This window comes from Castor canadensis, chromosome 2 (assembly GCF_047511655.1).
Source record: "Castor canadensis chromosome 2, mCasCan1.hap1v2, whole genome shotgun sequence".
Lineage (NCBI taxonomy): Eukaryota > Metazoa > Chordata > Mammalia > Rodentia > Castoridae > Castor > Castor canadensis.
The window spans coordinates 19,378,594-19,391,851 of record NC_133387.1 but is presented as its reverse complement, the minus strand read 5'-3'; the positions used below and the strand labels follow the sequence as shown (position 1 = coordinate 19,391,851).

The following is a 13,258-nucleotide window of genomic DNA, read 5'->3' as shown; positions in this document are numbered from 1 at the left end:
GAATGTTTAAGATCCTTGGTTCAATCCCCAGCACTTGGGGGGGAAAAAAACCCAAATGACCATTTTCACTAAATAGTATTTTAAATACTCTTGACTTAAAACCAACAAACAAAAAACTCTTATAATGAGTCTCTCTACCATCTACCACTACATTTCTAATAAGTTCAAAATTATCAATAATCATTTTCTGTTATATCTATCTAGGTTCATTATTTATTACTCCTGATTCAAAAGAATTCCAGGCAGGCAGTTCTTTGATTACCCCTAAAACACAATGCTTATATTTCTACTTGACCAAATAACTACTGAAAACATATGTGCAGTTCCTAGACATAAAAAGTGTATTGAATAAAAAGATGTCTTCAAATTGAATGTTTCTTGATTTTTTTTCAAAAGAGCAAACACTTATACAGGGCTTACTATATGCCAAACGCTATTTTTAAAACTTTACATAAAATAACTCATTTATTCCATCCAATAATCTTTTAATGCCCTTTTATAAATGAGGAAACTGAAGTCCAGAGTAACTTGTCCTAGGTCTGACAGATAGCAAGTAATAGAGCCAAGATTTATACTCAGGGAGTTTAGTTTCATCCTACACTGTACACACCCAGCAGAAGTAATAATAAAAACAAGAGTTCAAAAGGCTTGCATTGAGAACTACAGGTTATTAAAAACTATATTTAACCATAAAAAATCATTTAACTTTATCTTTTACTCCAAATACTGAAAAGAAAAATTTCTTTTAATATCGTGACAAGTTTTTTAAATTGTACAACTTAAAAAATATAATAAAAAGAACAGTCTAGGGCTAGAGATGTAGCTCAGTGGTAGAGCGCATGTTTACCATGTGCAAGGAATCCCCAGTGCACACATGTCCCCAAAAAGCACACAATCTATAAACATGAGCATACCATGTAATACTTGAAGTTCCCCAAAGCTATTGAAAATGTATGCTAGGCATGACACACACACACAAAAAAAACATGGTCAGACAAGGCTAACAAATTTTTTGTTGTTGTTAGAATGCCTATACTTTACTCTCATCCTTGTTTTCATCAGGATCAAAACAGATTTGAACAAATGCAGGGAAGGTCTCTATATTTAAAAAAGACTAACAGTTTCACCTTTTGGAAGGTGAGTTTAAAGACAGCCTGAACTACAGAGTGAGTTTAAAGCCAGCCTGGACTATATAATGAGAATCTGCCTCAAAAAAAAAACCCAAAATATTCCCAAGAAGTACCACAAAGTATTAAACTGCATGGGTACTCTTCAACCTATCACCCACTATGATTAAAGGACCTTTCAAAAGAGTTTCTAAGGGCTCCTTGAGAATTCATAAGGTTATTTTACAACTGATTACATAAAATTTAAAATGAAAGACAGAAGTTCTTCCATAAAACAATCCTAATATATGAGTAGACTAGAAATACCACACTGTTATTTTCTATTCATTCCAGTTTCCCCATCCCAGCAGAGAAAAGACATGAATTTGTGAGGTTTAAGTTGAAGAGATGAAAATGGACAAGCCTGGATAGGGTTACCTTTAATAAAGCACTAGATATAAATCAAAAGAAAACACAAAGTACACAAGCAAAGGCAGAGGAAACAATGCTATCAATGCCTTAAGCAAAAACACATACAAGCCATTATTAGAATCTGATATTTGCACTTTATTTGCTACCTCTCCTCCCTTTTCTTGGTATTTACAGTATCTGCCCTTCTGACTAGCGAATACACCCACAAAGTCACTCAGAAAAACCCCAGGTTTCTCTCAAGTGCTGTATGAATGAAAAATATGTGAATCAGTAATACTCTGAGTTTAATTCAAATTAGTCTTTAATTCGCTAACTCAAAGAGAGTTTTGAAGCAGGGGGCAATTTTCTCCCATTAACCACTGCTACCTACTATGATGTTCTTGTAAGTGATTGCCTACTTCAAAGGTGTGTTAGTTATCACTGTAACAAAACACCTGAGATAATTAACTTATAAAGAGAAAAGGTTACTCTGGCTCACAGTTTTAGAGGTTCTAGTCTATGATCAGGTAAACCCACTGTTTTTAGGCATCTGGTGCTGTTGGATGGAAATGACAAGAAACACAATAGTGGAACAAAATCATTCACCTCCTGGTTAGGAAGCAACAAAAGGGGGAGGGACCAGGGTCCCACAATCCCCATCAAGGGCAGCTCCAAGCAACCTAAGGACCTCCCACAAGACCACACCTCTCAAGGGACCCACCACTACTCAATAGCACCAGGATGGGAACCAAGCCTTTAACACAAGAGCCTTTAATGTATATTCAATATTTAAAGCATAGCAAGTTGGGGGAAAAGACTGGATTGGTAGGTACCACTGAAGATATTCTCAAATACTAAGGTTCTCCTATACTGCAAAGTTGGTATTTACTTCTCTCTTACATACACTAAAGCAATAATAATCCTTCTTAAGATTCTCTTACGCAAAGGATGTTTAAACTCAATAAATCTAAAATTAACACATTAAAGCCCTTGTTAAAACAAACCCCCAAAGAAAAAGCAAATAGTGGTCCTATTTGATAGCTTCCATGACCAGCTAAATGCCATCAAAAATAGCTTTACCACATTACAAAGATTAAGGAGCTGTAAGGATAAAGGAAATGTCTATGAAAGATCACAGGTTGAGTATCCATTAGATCTGAAATGCCTGGACCAGAAGTGTTTTAAATTTCAGACTTTTTTTGGATTCCAGAATATTTGCATATACATGAGATAACCTGGGACTAGAACCCAAGTCTAAAAACAAAACTGATTTATACATCATACATACCTTCAACTCACAGACTGAAGATAAATTTATATGATAAAATTTTAGTTTTAGTATGATAGCCTTTGACTGTGATCTATCACATGAGATCAGATATGGAATTTTCCATTTATGGCTATTATGCTAATGCTCAAATTTCAGACTTCAGAGCATTTTGGATTTTAGATGTTCAGATTAGGGATGTTCAACCTGTATTTCCCAATAATGTACTATAAAAAAACTGCATCATGGTTTTTATCATTATTACTATCTCCCAATTACCTAAAAGGTCCATGGCATTATAGCAGGTCTTAACTTTTATAACACAAGAAAAAATTACTGGTAAAATGAAAATGTTTTATTTTAAATTTGTAAGCACACTGAGCTTGAGACATTTTCAGCTTGATTATAAGAATCTTTGAAATCCACATGCTAAATACAGTAGAGAAGGAGTAACTTAGATATCAATGGGAGGGCAAAGAAAATAAATGACAATATAATATTACTTGTCTACCATTTACAAAGCCAGACACAAGAAACCTACTTTTGTTTTCCCAGAAGGTGAAGGACTAATGGTGTAGCTCAGTGGTAGAGCACTAGCCTAACATCATGAGCAAGGCCCTGGGTTCTATCCCCAGTACTGAAAAAAAGGAAGGAAGGAAGGGAGGAAACAAGGAAGGGAGGGAGGGAGGGAGGGAGGAAGAGAGGGAGGAAGGAAGGAAGGAAAGAAGGAAGGAAGGAAGGGAGGGAGTGATATTTTCACAAAACAAAGAAGTTTACCCAAAAGTACACAATAGATGCAGAAACTTAGCTTATTGAAGGGTCAACAAACCAAAACAAAGAATGAAGGAAAACTTCAAGGGTCTCAGAACTTTAAAAAAAAAAAAGAAAAGAAACCAACCAAAATAAATATAGCTGATGTTTAACCAGATTTTTAAAATATTACTGTAGCAAAACAAAGAATATCAAGGTAAATCAAATAATAAATTTTCATTTCACGATGTCCCTACATGCTTCAGCCTGCTGACCTAACAGAACCCTATCTATCTTTCCTGGCATTCTACCACTTGAACTTCAGTTATTTTTCAGGCAAGGACTTGTGGTTTTGCCTGGAGCTGGCTTCAGACTGTGATCCTTCTACCTATGGCTCTGAAGTAGATGGGATGACAGGTGCATACCATCATGTCCAGTTTATTGACTGAGATGGGATCTTGGTAACTTTTTTTGCCTGAGCTGGCCTTGAACCATGTTCTTCCAATCTCCACCTCCTAAGTAGCTGGAATTACAGGAGAGAGGGGGAGTGGAAGAGAGGAAAAAAATAAAAGAAAGGGTTGACCTTAGATATTGCATTTTATCATCAAAGGCAAATAAAACATTTCCTCAGTTCTCCACTCTCTAAAACCTTTGTGTTACTTTGGAGTTTAAGGTGCTGACAAGAAGATGGACTCAATAACTGACAAATCCTGCAGAATTTCCCCCTAACATCTCAGAATGGACCCTTACCTGGTGGACTGGTCATTAATATTTCAAACAAAACTCAACTATCAAACCCAAATTATGCCATACCCTACTAAAAGCAATTTTTCTAAAAATCACAATCATGTTATCTCCTGACCCCTACCCAACCTCTTTTGGCTATTATTGCTTAGCAGACTGAATTCAACCTGACTCTGAATACACACTTCATCATTTTAATGTACCTTACTTACACAAACTAATCTGCCACCAGTCCCCAAAATTAACACTTTATTCCAGAGAGCAAACTCTTTATTAGCCATCTCACATCATGCTGGTCCCTGCCACCATCTATTTACTCATGCTTCCTTTCCCCACAATGGAATGTATGGAATGTTCTTTAGGAGATGCTCTGCAGATACAAATAGTCCTATTCTTTATTCAAGTCCTACTTTTTCAGAAGCCTCAATCCTATAATGTCAATCTGAAGATACTCCTACATTAGCATATTGGACTCATACAGTATTTGTATACTGCTTTGGAAAGTACTTGTTATGTCATAAAAGTATTCCTGACAAGATAGTCTAAGAAGAAACTGTGTCATTTTCCAACAAGTGGATCTATAGTAGGAACATTCAAAGACTACTTGAAAAGCTGACTGAAAAATCCTAATTTAAAATATTGAGATATTTTATTATATCAAGAGTTCTAGTACAAATGGAATAATGTGATAACTAAGATTTGCTTCACAATAATGCAGGGTAAAGAGGAAGAAAACGAGAGATAAAGTAAGTGGAATATAGACTGGCTATGAGTTTATAACCTTTGAAACTAAGTAAAAGCCACATGGCTGTTCATAGATAGTTTTGTACGTTGAAGATTTTTCACAAAAAAAAGTTTCACTAAAAAAGTACTAATGGTGTCTTTACTTCATTTTAAATGACAAAACCAAACACAGTATAGTATTTTATTTTTTAAGGGGACTGCAATCTGCAATTGTGGTCAATCACAGGTGCCTCCAAAAGGGTTTGGAGCAAATGGTTTTGTTTTTGTTTTGATACGGGATCTCCCTTTGTAGTGCAGACTGCCAAGTGTACCCCACCACCCACAATTATACTACTTTTTTTTTTTTTTTTTTTTGGCTGTACTGGGGATTGAATTCAGGGCCTCACTCTACCACTTAAGTCACACCTACAGCCCTTATATTAGTTTCTTTATTCAACAAATACGTAGGTCTCCATTGAGGGTTTAAAAAAAAAAAAGTTTCTGGAAGATTTAATTTGACAGGTACTTGTAGCATTCTAATTCTCTTCTAAAAATTAATAGTAAATTAAAGGAAAAGCTATAGTCAAAATGGAGGTGATCTCCACCAAAAGAAATTAATTTTACCAAAGCAATACTATCTATATTACAAATTTTCATTCAGCTTTGACATCCACAAAATGGTCCTCCCAAATAATTGAAAATTAAAAAAAAAAATCATTAGAAAAAATTTGCACTTGCTATACAGGTGCTTTACCACTTGAGCCATGCCCCAGACCTTTTTGCTCTGGTTATTTTGGAGACAGGGTCTCAATTTTTGCTCACCTATTTTACCCTCCTATTTTATGCTTCCTGCAGTAGCTGGAATGACAAGCACATGCCACCATGCCCAGTTTTTTTTTTTGTTGAGATGGGGGTCTCACAAACTTTTTTACCCAGGTTAGCCTAGAACTGCAATCCTCTTGATCTCAGCCTCCTGTGTAGCCTGGGATGACAGGCACAGGCCACAGTGCCCAGCTACTACATGACATGGAATCTCACCATCTATTTGCCTGGTCTGGTCTCAAATCATCATCTTCCTGATCTCAGCCTCCCAAACAGCTAGGATTACAGGTATAACTCACCAGAGCCCAGAAGAATATTTCCTAAAAGGAGAAAAAGCTGCTATAACCAATGTTCAATAACCCAATGTTATTTTAGGAAATTCGCAATCAGAAGACACCTGATGCTGTAACGGAATGAATAGGTTCTTAATCAGAAACAAATTAATAGGCTCTTAAATTATCAGAAAGTAACACTTTCTCTTTACTCCAAAGACTGAAAAACATGCTTAAGAAAGTACAGGTATTTAGCTTAATGACAATGTATCTGTTTGTTGCTGTTAAGGAATACTCCACCCCTTTGATATTTCAGTCTATAGATGCTATTCCAAATTCAATTACTATTATATCTACACCATCATTCATTAATCCCTTCCAAAAGCAGTAATACAACACCTACTAGTTTTATGTAAAACCATTTTACTCTTCTAATTATACTACTTTTTCTTGCCTGCACTTTTGTTTTTCCACACTAGTTTTTAGGCATACAATAAGCCAATTTGATTATTTTGATTTCCAGTTCTACTCCATAATTGCTTTAAATTCTCATGATGGGAGATTTTTTTAGTAACCACACTAAAATAAAAAAAAGTATTTGTTTTTGAACAGACAGCTGATATATATACTTACATGAATAGCAAAGCTTATACTAAAAACAGTATTTTCCCAGTTAAAGCTGAAAACAGGACAACCCTCCTGTTCACAGAAAGTGAGGCCATCCTCAGAAATGAACTGCTTAGAGAAAAATTAACTTCTACTCAAACTGCCTTATACCTGTACTAACTTCAACTTAGGGTTCCCTCTTCTGACAAAAGAAAAACACACCACTAAAATACAAGGGTGGCTGGAAATGTAGCTGAGTGGTACAGCACTTGCCTCTTCTATACATGCAACTAAAATAAAAGGTGCCAAAACAGTACTAAAATTTTCCATAAACAACTTTTTGGTTAAAAAAATAAAAGAATCATATCATAAAAGAGAAATGTGTGGCAGAATCCACTAGGTTATATTACCTTTGAAAAAGTTCACATTTACTACACAATCTTTATAATAAAGTACACAAAATGAGATTTAAAACAATTTTGAGGTAAGTTCTTTGAGAAACCCACTAATATGTGAAAAGTCCCACCGATCTTCTTGCATCAAAAAAATGAGTATATCATGCTATCTTTATAACTTGTGTACACGGAACATTTGAGAAAAAAAATATACTAAATCTTCAAAGTATCAGGGATGTTGCCACTTTCTATTCAAGACTGGGTTTTTGCAGATTTTTTTTTAATAAGAGAAGTAACATAAAATTTATAAAATGTCAGAATATGTTAAGTTTTAGCAGATACAAGCTATTCCAGTGGGATGGAAACCATTTACAAGTCCCATTTAGATTAAGAACTCCTTTGAGGAAAGTATGTAGTACATTCTACTTATACTGTTTCTAGAACAGCAAAAACCTCTATAACCTATTTCCCTATTCTCTTCTTCGGAACCTTCTGAGCTCAACATAACTTTCTTCTCAAAAAGTCAAGACAACATTCCAGGTAATGACAACAGAACCAACTGAATTTTCAGCAGAGGCTGAGCTTTTCACAATTTAAAACTTTCTATCTCATTTAAACATTCTACAAAAATAGAACCACAGAGTTTAAATAAATTCTATCAGTATTATTTGCAGTCACGGTTTTTAAAAAGATTTCTGAAACCAAACTTGAACCACAAAGTTATTTTTTCATTCTCTTAAGACACAAAAAAATCATTTTTACAATAAAACTCCCCTGAGAGGACTTGTCCAGCATCACAAAAATAAACAAAACTCCTTAATGCTAATTCATCCTTAAACATCACACTCTTTTTTTTTTTTTAACTGAGTATTGGAGTTGCAAGCTACTGCCAGTACTCCCATTGAGATGGAATTGAAGGACTATGCAGAACAATTTTATTTTCCCATATTGTGCTGTTTGACTATAACTGTCATTTTAACAGAATTAAAGATTTGTCTATACAACTTTCTGAAAATTTTTATAGTAAGTCAACTTTTAAGTAATTCTTGCTTCAAATCCTCTTATACAAATAATCTATTCTTTTAAAGAATTCAACTATTGAACTTACCTGAAAGTATTCCAAATTATCAAAAGAATTCCTAGAACTATGAAGCTGCCATGTTCACTATGCTACAGCTAAAAACTTAAACCACACAAAAATACTTGAGGATTTCAGCTTCTCACTTCCTATCAAAGTATAGAAGAACTTTATATATATATATATAGTCTGTAGACATGCTAAAGATCCCTAAGTAAATTCATTTGACTTTAGAGGGCTGAGAAACTAAGAATTTGATGACTCCAGGCAAAAAGTATACAGCAGGAAAAATTACTTGAGAAAATATTTAGTGAGCCAAATGTCTTTACAACAGAAAAAATGTATTAAAATCATTCACCCCCTTCTGTCAGACAAACAGTCCTCTCCTTAGAACACATTGCTTACAATTCAGCCAAGTATGACTGCCAAGAGTTTCTAGACCCGTGTTAAGATTGTTCAAAGTGGCAAGCTTCTCGACCACAGTGTATTTTTTAACTTGGAGCCTGAAGAGCAATTATATTAAATATACTCTTAAATAAAACTAAATGGAAGTAATATTTTTTTAAAACTTCATGGTATAACCAATGACAAGGTTTGCTATACAAATTGCTTCCAATTCTCAGAAAAATAGGGATTTTAGTTTTCCCAAATAGGGATTTAAGTAACTAAAAGGAAAATGAAGTTTTATAAACAGCTTTTCTAACTTTAGTCTACATTTGGTTTCTTAAGACTTTTTTCACAATCAAGCTAATGTAACATCAAACGTAAGATTCCTCAAATTTCACAGGTAAAATATGTAAAAAATTAAAACAAGTAATGTACAAAAGTGACTACAGAAGAACTGTATTTGTATTTGCACTTAAGATATTACTACTTTTGCCGGTAAGAGACAGATTGCTGCATGAGATTATTGCTATGACTTTAAATATTTTTACATCTATATTAAGAACACAATGTTTTAATTATGTTCAAACTTGAGGTGTGTAGCTGATCTCCATAATCTTGTTTGCTTTTCTGGTCATTCTCTATGACATGGTGGTCTAGTATAGCAAAGGCCGCTTCTTCTCATTATGCCTTTAGTCAGTGCGTTTCAATTTTGCTTTCACTAAAACATGGATATCGTAAGCCACCTCTAGCTTCTAGTTTTCTTCTTTACTGTAGATCGCAATGACAGTTAAGTACTACCAAATGTATACAGATGCACCGCTTTTTAATTTTTCTTAGCCCCCTTCTTTTCTTTGGCAAAAATACAAGGGATTTAAGTTTGCCAAAAATACCTATTTTTCTTTTGCATACATATCTAATGTGTTTACGACAATTCACTCAGATAATACCATCCTAGAATTGTCAAAAATGGGAACTCCCCAAATCCAAAAATACTAAGTAAATCTGATTGTTAGCTGGAGAGGAAATTTCCACTCAAACCGCAAATAAAATGTCATCAATTAAGCTGGACATCAATATAACTCAGCCAATAAATGATTGTCAATATAAAAGAGAGCTGTAACCCACGAACAATGAAAATATCACTCATACTTTGCTTGTGGGGTTCGCAAATGAATTCTACGTGTGTCAGATTTATCTCATTTTGAAATGCTTATGCTGATATTTATGGGCATCCTCAGAGCCCACATTAAGTGTCCTGGGGAGAGGCAATTCAGAAGAACGCTTAGTAGCATGGAGAAGGTACAAAATGGAAAGGGGGGAGGTGGGAAGCCACATTCAGTGAATAATCAACAACTAGACCACGGACAGCAAACCGAGAAGGCTGCTCTGCTGGGGAGCCTGAACACAGAGATCTCCATTCGTCACGTTCAATAGTGTCCTACCTCACTTCACTCACTTCCCAACTTCCTTTACTTTTTCAAGGAACACCACGGAGCATCCCTTTTTCTGCAAGTGTGTGTAGAAAGGCTCTGCACAGGAAGGAGGGCAATTCTCAAGGAGGCTGAGAAACAGGTGGGTTAGAAGGAGCCGCAGCATAATCGAGATACTTAAGGGGCAGCTTGAAGATGACAGATGTGGTTAAAGCCAAGACGCTCCAGCCTGGTAGACAGATTGGGGACTCACTGCAGGCACCTGAGGGGGGCAAAAAGACTACGTCCGGAGCGGCAGCAGCCCGAGTGGGCAACGAGCAGCAGCAACAGCAGCAGCACGGGTCGGAGTGGAAGTGATGGCTCCGGTCTTGGGAGACAGGGGCCAGGAGCACAGGACGTCAGAGAGGGGAACGGGGGCTGGGGAAAAAGGAGGACTGAGACCTAAGAATACTGCCGCTGTAGAAATGTGGGGGCAAGCTGCAGACCAGAGCCGTCTCGCTGGCTCCCCAATTGAAGAAATTCTACAAGGAGAGTCGGCGAGCGCCGCGCCGCCTTCTGCCCCGCTCCCTTTTCCTGGTGGTAACTGCTGTGGCGTAGAGGGAGGAAGAGGAGGAGGAGGAGGAGGAGGAGGAGGAGGAGGGAGACCAGGAGGAGGAGGTTGAGGACGAGGCGGGGGGTGGGGAGAAAGGGGGGTGCGGCCTGCACGGTCCCAGCGAAGCCTCCGCTCTCTCGTAGCCGGTCAGCCCCGGGTTTCCCCTAAGCCCAGCCCCGCATAGACTCACCCGCCTGCCTTGCCTTGCTTTTCCCTTGGCCGACTCCACGCGCTGCAGCGTCCTCACAAAAGACCACTGAACGAGTGTCGGGGAAAAAACTCTTCAGAACTGGACCTGACTGCTTCAGCGAGTCCGACCTCTACGGCTGAGAGAGAGACTCTCGGCTTTCGGTGGGTTCCACAGCCAGACGGGCCACCATCTTACATTAGGGTAAGACTCCTCCGGCCTCCGGTGCGCAGGCGCACAACGATCCGGCCGGGAGGGGCGGGGGAGGGGCGGGGCAAGCGGCGGGCGGCCGAGTGGGAGGTTGCGACGGCCGCGTCCGCACCACTCTGGGACTTGTAGTCCTCGCAGGGTAACCGCCCAGGGGCAGGCCGGGAGTTGAAGTCCTAACGAGGGCGGCCGGGAGTGCCCTCTCTCACGTGGCTACTGGACCGCCGCCTTTCTTCGTGTTTTGCTTCCTTCTCTGCCCGCGTGTGCCGCTCCAATGTCATTTGATCTGCTGTTTTCGTTAGTGTTTGCTGAGGTGTGGGAAACCAAAACTCAGCGCGAGCTTAGGGGTGGGGGGAGCCGTGAAGGGAACTAAGAACGTCTCTCTGCCCCGCCCACTATAGATAGGTACCTAAAGGGGGCGGGGTGGAGGTGGAGGCAGGTTAGGGATAGGAAGAGCGCGGGATTTGATCTTGAGTACAGATTTGATACTGGTTTGGCGTCTGTTTGGGAAAAGTCGGCGTGGACTCGTCTTCCTGCCTTTGCGCATTGTGGAACCACCACCCTTGATCTCATCCTTACCGTAAAATCGCCGGAGAAGAAATATCCTCAATTGTCATGTGCGCATTGCACAAGAGAACTGAAGACTCGTGCACTTAAATAGCATGTGTTTCTGATGTGAATTTGGGAACGGTTTGCGGGCTTCAGTACAAACTTGTGGGTTCAAAGTCCTGCCTGCACAGCTGCGTGCGTCAAGTTCACAGACTCCTTCCGCCACATCAACACATCCCAAAGAACAGAATGAAGCCGCAGCCCGTCCCAGCACCAAGGACTCCCCAGTCGCAAAAATCAGTCAATTTCCTGCTCCTTGCGGTTACATCCTAGAACTCTGGTGGAAGTGGCGCTCGAAGCAGACGGTTTTGCTTGTTGCGTGTATTCTTCAGTCATTCGTGCAACAAATAGTCATTGAGCACCTCGGTGCCCTCTGCCATTGTTCTTTCTATACGAACACTACGGTGAGCAAAACACAAAATCCTCTGTCCATTCGTGTGTGGGTACGTGATTAAAATGCAAAGTATAATATAACTGATAAGGAAAATTTTAAAACAGGGAAGAGGAGTAAGGAAAGAGGTTGTAATTTTAACTTTATGGATCTAATCTCACAGGGTGAAGCCCTCATTTCATTCTTTTTTAAAATTAAATTAGTTTTCTGTGTTTCGGTTTCTTCGCTATCAAGTCTAGTGACAACTTTTTTTGGTGAAGAATTAAAATATGTAATAAACTCACATTTTACCATAGATTTGGAATTATAGAATCATGAAATGGTTACCTAGCAAATCATTTGGATTCACCTTTAGATAACTAAAAGCTTAATTATTCAGTATATGTGGCATGCGTTTTTAAATATATTGATTTTTGTCATATATTTGGTAATTTTGTTTTATTTTCATTGAAGATTAGAACTGGTAAGAGCTGTTCACAATGAGAAGTGGAAGGCATTGTAAACATTACCTAATCCAGTGCTAACCTTAGCTTACCCAGTATGCCTTTTTAAAATATTATTTGCCTAAAATAAAATTCGTAGATAACATAGCCAACATATATCCATGATTTTGATTTAAATCAAAATACTGCCCTATAATATAGAAAGTAATTTATAATAAAATTACTTGTTTCAATATATAATTGCTCAGACATGACTTCTAGAAAATATAATGAATTCATAATTTGCTAGCACTTATGAACAAAATCACCATGAATGTGTAAGCTATAAATACCAACTGACACAGGTGTGGTGTTTTGGCCACCTGTGGTGGACAACACTGAGCTTTCCTCAATGTGTACTATAGATGCATTCCTAAAACATTCACTGTTAAAATTAAAAACAAAAAACAACTTTGTGCTCATGTGTAAAACAAATTACATTTTAGGTTCAGATAATTATGAACAGCTTTTTCACCTATGAAGGGACATTTAAAAGTCATGAGGGACACAAAACAGGTTTTTATCCTTAGGAACAGGATCACATTTTGCAGGAAACCTAGCACATCTGGACCCTATACTCAAAAGGCCAGCAGTACTCTCCAGAGTGTCCAACGCTAGGGGGCAATGCCACTTCTATACTGAGAACTATTTCATTGATGGAGACTGACAGGAAGGAAGTGACAGATCTTAAGTCACCAACTAGTCATTATCCTCTCAGGCCAGTGCTCTTTTTACTACTAATTTTTATATATTTATGTATTTTAGTATTTGCATGATTTCATATAGATGTATCCATGTA

The 13,258-nt window shown here is 37.9% G+C and overlaps 1 protein-coding gene across 6 annotated transcripts in view; it reads right to left on the bottom strand.

Moving 5' to 3' along the window:
- Window positions 1-11,002, bottom strand: part of Cnot4 (CCR4-NOT transcription complex subunit 4) — a 117,121-nt gene extending 106,119 nt beyond the window's left edge. For 3 of the 6 annotated variants that reach the window (XM_020182916.2, XM_020182918.2, XM_020182917.2), the window contains exon 1: window positions 10,774-11,002. The gene's annotated coding sequence lies outside the window, so the exon portion shown is untranslated. The remainder of the gene's footprint in view (window positions 1-10,773) is intronic. The other 3 variants (XM_020182919.2, XM_020182920.2, XM_020182921.2) reach the window with 2 other exon arrangements.
- Window positions 11,003-13,258: the final 2,256 nt, after the last annotated feature.